The sequence below is a fragment of the Orcinus orca genome, chromosome 16, assembly GCF_937001465.1.
Source record: "Orcinus orca chromosome 16, mOrcOrc1.1, whole genome shotgun sequence".
NCBI classification, from domain to species: Eukaryota; Metazoa; Chordata; class Mammalia; order Artiodactyla; family Delphinidae; genus Orcinus; species Orcinus orca.
The window spans coordinates 5,124,132-5,130,379 of NC_064574.1; the positions used below are offsets into that span (position 1 = coordinate 5,124,132).

Genomic DNA, 6,248 nt, shown 5'->3' on the forward strand with positions numbered 1-6,248 from the left:
GTGCTGAAGATAGAGTAGGAAGAAGAAAAGGAAAGAAAAGAAAATCTTACATCAAGGAAAGGATACTTAGGATTAATCTGCTGTTACTCAGAGCATTAAACCACTCAGGACTCCCTCCTTACCCACCAACATTGTTTAACCCGGCGTGCATTCTAGTGAGAAAATTATTGGATCAACCAGAGCATTAGGGCTAAGGGACCCCTCGACACCCTAGGTCATGTCGTTGAACCCCAAAGGAAATGAGTCCATCTCTTTCTCAGCCCTGGAGAACCAAATGAGCTCCATGTCCTCCTGGAGGGGGATCCGTGGAGTGGTCGTTGCTCAGGCAGGATGGTGCTTCGGAAGCTCTGGGGTTCCACCTGTAACCTGACTGCTGCTTCTGGGTTGTGCATGCCCTCCCCGTTAAAATATGCAGCATCACTTTTGCCCTTGTGACAGGTCCACCGGTGGTATAACTCAGGGCAAAACCATCTTCCTAGAATCTGTGGAAGCAACAACAAGGCATTACAGGTGCGACAGGTGGTTTTTCTTGTCTTTGAGTCAACATGGGGGACACTTGAAGAGTCCATGAGGTAATTCTGCCTTCCCTTCTGAGGTGGTCCACCAGGTGTCCCCTCCTGGCACTGCTTCCTGGTGCCGAAGTGTCCTGCACCCACAGCTATTCCTCAGTGTGGTGTGACTCACCCTTATCCCTTGTGCACCATGCCTGCCTTAGAGCTGCTGAACCCAGAGTTAAGACCTTAGTGAGATCCTAGCGACTGTTTTGACATGTGGAGGTTTTGTTTCTGCATCTTCGCTGGGGATGGTCTTGAATGCTCCTGCCCTGTCTTCTTGGCTGTGTCTATCTTGCATCTTGTTTTCTTCGAGTTAGTTTGTAGCATTAAAATACTGATTGGTGTAATAAAGTGGGATTGATTGCAAACCTCGTAAAAAGACAGACATCTGCATTCTCGTTGTGCTCTCCTCTTTACCACTTTGCAGAGTGACTGAAAGGGTTTTATTATCACAGGTGTCTGGATGGCTCCAGTCATCATATGGATGGTATCAGGGGACACGGGACAGGGCCCTTTGGAGCTGCAGATCTCAAATCCTGGTCTCTCAGCCCCAACCTGAGACATTTCCAAAGGTTCTGCTCACACTGACCCGCCCACTTGCTTTCTTCAATCAGCTCAGCCCCCCTGACAGTGAGTGGAACATAAAGGCATCGTTCAAGTGGTTCTCGGGGCACATTGGGAAAAACTCAGGAATATGTGGGTGCTGCTGAATGCCCTTTCAATGGAGACAAATGCCAGCTGTCAGCAACGAGGTGGATTATGATTCTTTAGTGTACATAAGAAAGTACTTCGTTTTGCAAAAGGAGTGCTTTCTGCCTATAATGGAGCTGGCAGCCCGGAGCCGATCCACTAATATAGATACACCGAGACTGCCTGCATTATTAGAAAATGTGCATTACATAATACATAGTTTTGGACTAGATTCTGCATTACTAATGCAGTTTCTTTGCAAGATGCATTTTAATCAGCAAATGAACATTTAACAAAGCACTGCATTTAGAGCCCCAGTCATGTATAGTTACCGATACATTTCTGGCGTACATTCGACACGGGCTCTGGGGGCAGGAGAACGTCGCTGAAATACTGTTCCATCTCGCACTTAGTGCCGGGGCTGAGCAATTGGCTCTGTGCAGAAAGCGCTCTTTAAATGCATTACGTGCATGACTTTAAAAGTGCTTGCTGCAGAGTGAATTTCGAAAAGGAGCAAGTGGGTGATGAACGGCCTCGGGTTGTTACCAGGCGAAGGAACCAGGGGCTCTGTCTGTCTGCGGTAAATAAAGTGCGGACATATATCAACGTATATCACCGGCGGGGCTCTGCCAGAGGGAGGCTCCTGGACCCATTGGACTGGAAAGCGCAGCTTCCAGTTCATTACGATCAGGGTCTTATTTGGACGAACTGTGAAGAATAACTGTCTTCAGCCCCTTAAAGGATTGTCCTGTGGAAAAGGCATTATGATGTATTTTATGTGGCTTGGCAGGGCAAAATTAGAACCTATGGGAGGCAGTTTCAACAGGCAGATTGCAGCTCAGCCCAAGGAAGGATATTCCAACAGTTAGGGCTCTGAAGTGGAACGGCTGTTAGGAGATGGTGGCTCTTCGTCAGAAGCGGCGTTAAATCAAAGGACAGGTGACCACATATTAGAGATGTTTTCCCTGGGACTCCTGAGCCAGGTGGAATTAGAACTCCACGCTCACCGAGTTCTTTTCAAATCAGATTCTGGTTCCATGAAAGGGCTCTGGAGGCCGTGGGAGAGGGGCTGGGGGCTCTATTGATGGACATGCTCTTCCGACTCGGCTTCTATTGTAGAAGCATTTGAAAGTGCAGGTGGCTCAGCGGCAGGAAGGAGTGTCTGGGTGGCAGTTTCAGGACACGAGCAAACAGGTGTCAGTGATGGAGGCTCGGCCAGCGGTGGGCCTTTTGTGACCAGGGTGGGCTCTGTGACTCTCCGCTCCGCAGCTCATTTGCTGAAGCAGAGAAATCCGTCTCTGTCTATTAGTTGTATCGGGCCTCGTTGCCTCCCCTCCCGGAGCTGCCTCGGAAATTAACAATGAAATTGGCTGTTAAGCAGCCTCACGTTGAGTCACTTCTGTGACCACGACACTCTTCCAGGCATCGTGGGGAGACGGAGGTGATTGAGAAGTGACCAACCCCTGTCATCTGACAACATGCATGTCAATGTGAAATGCCTCCAACTATTAAAGAGTGGATTGCCAACAGGTGCCACATTCTAAATCCTCGCCAGGTAGACAAACCAGGGAGGGAAGCTGCCCGACGGTGGCTACAGTCAGGTGGTTACATCTGGTGGTTTTCTGAAAGGTGGGCTTTTACCTCGTCTGACTTTGAGGTTTTCTTTTCTTTTTTTTTTGAAGCCCATTAGAGCAGTGCTTTCAAGCCACCTGTTCCCGCATGCCTACTGTGTGCGAAGCCCTGTTCTAGTCACTCTGGGGGAGACATGACTCACGTGAATTCTCAAAAGGCTCGCCAGGCCATTGTCATGGGTCCCCTCGGCACCAACACGTTTTCCAAGATGAGACACAAAAGTTTGGTTCTGCTCCGCCAGGCAAGTGGGTACAATCACTCTTGAACACATGTTTTTGGACAGTCATTGATAAGGACTAATTTTAGAGACGGAGAGCTTTTCAAACTTTCCTTTGGGTAGAAATGAACTCAGGGAATATGACGTGCTCCCCACCACTGACTGTGGCAATCAGCCAGAAAGGCTCAAGCCCACTGGGAATTTGGCATTGCCTTGCTGCCTGCCCCCCCCCCCAGAGGTCTGGGTACAATACAAGAGCATTTGGCTTGCTTTTCTGGGGCGCCACGTCGCTGTCACTCAGACGGCGCTGGTATCTGTCAGCTCTCACCAGTAGAAAGGGCGACGAGCCCGGGCTCCTGACTTTGTGATTTTGGGGCTGTGCCGTCTAGAGCCAGAAGCAAACAATAGGGGGAAATCATCATCTCTTTGACATGGCTGGCTTCTGTCCAGGCCTTTGTTGGGGTTACAATGTTCTATTTGTGCCCTTCGTTTTTAAAGGGAGATAGGATCAGAAGTGACCTGTGTCCCTGTGCAGAGCTGCTGGGGTCCTCCTCTCAGGAGTGGCCCTTCTTTTCTCTTGGCTTTGTGCGCTGTCGAGGTAATCCTACCAACGCAACACCCACCTGCCTGCCTACCTGCCTACCTACCTACTCCTGTCATGGGAGGAGCAATTTCTAGGCTCCTAATCCAACAGGAAGTGTCTGGAAGGCCCCTCCCCCAGGCAGAATGTAAGCTTGGGTGGGCAGGTCCTCCTGGGGCGCGGTGCCTCCCTTCCTCTGCTCTGGCTCTGGCTCTCAGAGCCAAAGCTTTCATTTGATGTGGTCCCTGGTTCACCCTGGACTCTGGCCCTCTGCCTGGCTCTGTCCTGGAGAAATGGCACCTGGATTCTGTCACCTGCCCTGCTCCAGCCTGCCTGGTGCTCTCTCGTGGCCAGTGCTGCCCATGGCCCCGGTGGTGCTGGTGTCAGCTGTGTCCTCTGCCCTGCAGAGCTGCCCCTCCTGAGGCTGGTGGGCAGTGGCTGAAAACACTGCTGATTGCAGAGGACCACTCGGCTGTCGGGAACATCCTGTGGTGTGTGGTTTAGCTTTTGTCCACCCGGGCCCACGGCCACTAGACATTGACAGAGAGCCTCAGAGTTGTTTTTCTGTTCTCTGCTGAGGGTCTGACTCACCCCTTCAGACGTTGTGGGGGAGCGAGGCAGCAGCGGGGCCGAGGGAGAGAGGCTCGCTGGTGTCCTGGTTCAGGATGGCACTCGGAGCTGTCCTTTCAGCCCAAGCTCTTCAAGATGTGATTAGACCAATTTAACATATCTAGTCACCGAGGCTTTGGTAGATTGCGACTGTTTCTATATGTGCAAAGTGAAGTGGAGAATTGAGGCAATTATCTTCGGACAAATGATGCTGGGCTCTGTAATCAGCCCGTCCTCATAACTGGGGAAATCAGCCTCATTCATCGTGGCAGTGCTTTGACTTGAAGAGGATTCTAAGGTATTTGTTACTTGCTCTCGGCTTTGTTTTTCCCAGTGGCAGTCGGGGAAGGGCCATCCTGCCCCATAGGTGTGAGGGTCTGTGGCACCCCGAGGCTGTGGGACCTGTCAGCTAGGCAGGGAAGGGGATGCTCTGGGTCAGCTCCCTCTCAGCAGGTCCACGGCCAGGTGTGGGCCAGGTGACCGACCTCTGCTTCCTGCTTCTGGCGGAGGCCTACCCCCCGCTTCTTCTCTTGTGCATGAGAGTCCTGAGATGTTGGGGCAGATGATGGACAAGGTCACCTCCATTGCCAGGATAATACAGGTCCCAGGAGGGCCCACAGTTAGACATGAACCACCCAAGGTAAAGAAAATGTCACAAAACTAGAAGAAAAAAGAACAGGTCTTCTCAGATCAGAAATGAAAACTCACTATTGTCTGGTGATGACGACTTCTGGAGCCTCCCACCTTCATACTTTTTTTTTTGGCTAAAAATCATTGTAAATTGGGAGTTTTTCCCTTTGCTGGTCTAGAAACTCCTTCGTAAAAGAGCCGTTATTTTCCTCCCACCTCTCCACTCCTGAGGGAAGAAGGAAGAGCAAGACTTTTGTTTTTCCAAATTGCTGAGGTCTGATTGATTCGCGGCAAATGAGGACTTCAGGCCTAATTGCCCTTGAGAACCATCCGTGTAGTTGGGAAGCCGAGAACAGCAAGAGGGCCCTGTGGGGCCTGCTGGGTGCTGGGCCGGTGGGCCGCAGCCCCTGACTAAGGAGCCCAGAAGGTTCCCTGGCGCCCGCTGCCAGCACCTCCGCCACCCCACCCTCACACTCATAATTAGAGAACAAGATGAATCTAAGGAATTTCAAATTGTGTTTTGGACAGCCTCGGAGGTGGGAGCTTGAGATGGCCCTAAGAATTCAAAACACAGGAATACGAAACACACGGGAATACGAAACGTTTTTCTAGATTGTCAGGAAATCTTCATCTTTGTCACTTTGAAATTTTCTGATGTTACTTAATTAGTTTTTTTAAAAAAAAACAAACTCTGAAATTCCTATTCCAAATTGGGATGGGAAGGTTTTGAAAAACATCAGTCTGTCCTCAGGACAGCGGTGGCGTAGTGCAGCTTCTGTGTCTTTTATTGGTAGCGAGTTTACTTCTGCCGTGTTTGTTAGGCTGTGGCATCATTCCCCATTGGTTTAGTTGGTTTACAGCCTGAATGATCATCGTTTCATGCTATATTTTAAGATCTGCTGGGACAAGAATCTTCTTACTGCGTATTATCTCAGACTCCTCTGATGGTTTTGTCCATTTATTTTTCTATAGAATTTAAGATTCGGGACTTCCCTCGTGGTCCAGTGATTAAGAATCTGCCTTCCAATGCAGGGGACGCAGGTTCGATCCCCGCGTCCATGTGGGAACTAAGATCCCACAGGCCGCGGGGGAACTAAGCCCGCACACCACAACTAGAGAGAAGCCCTCACGCCACAACGAAGACCCAGCACAGACAAAAAAAAAAAAAAAAAGAGGGCTTCCCTGGTGGCGCAGTGGTTCAGAGGGCTTCCCTGGTGGCGCAGTGGTTGAGAGTCCACCTGCCAATGCAGGGGACACGGGTTCGTGCCCCGGTCTGGGAAGATCCCACATGCCGCGGAGCGGCTGGGCCCGTGAGCCATGGCCGCTGAGCCTGCGC

At 50.7% G+C, this 6,248-nt stretch overlaps 1 protein-coding gene across 1 annotated transcript in view; it reads right to left on the reverse strand.

Annotated features, from left to right (window-relative positions):
* Positions 1-6,248, reverse strand: part of LOC101286834 (guanine nucleotide-binding protein G(s) subunit alpha) — a 103,695-nt gene that overhangs the window by 68,398 nt on the left and 29,049 nt on the right. The gene's annotated exons all lie outside the window — the stretch shown is intronic.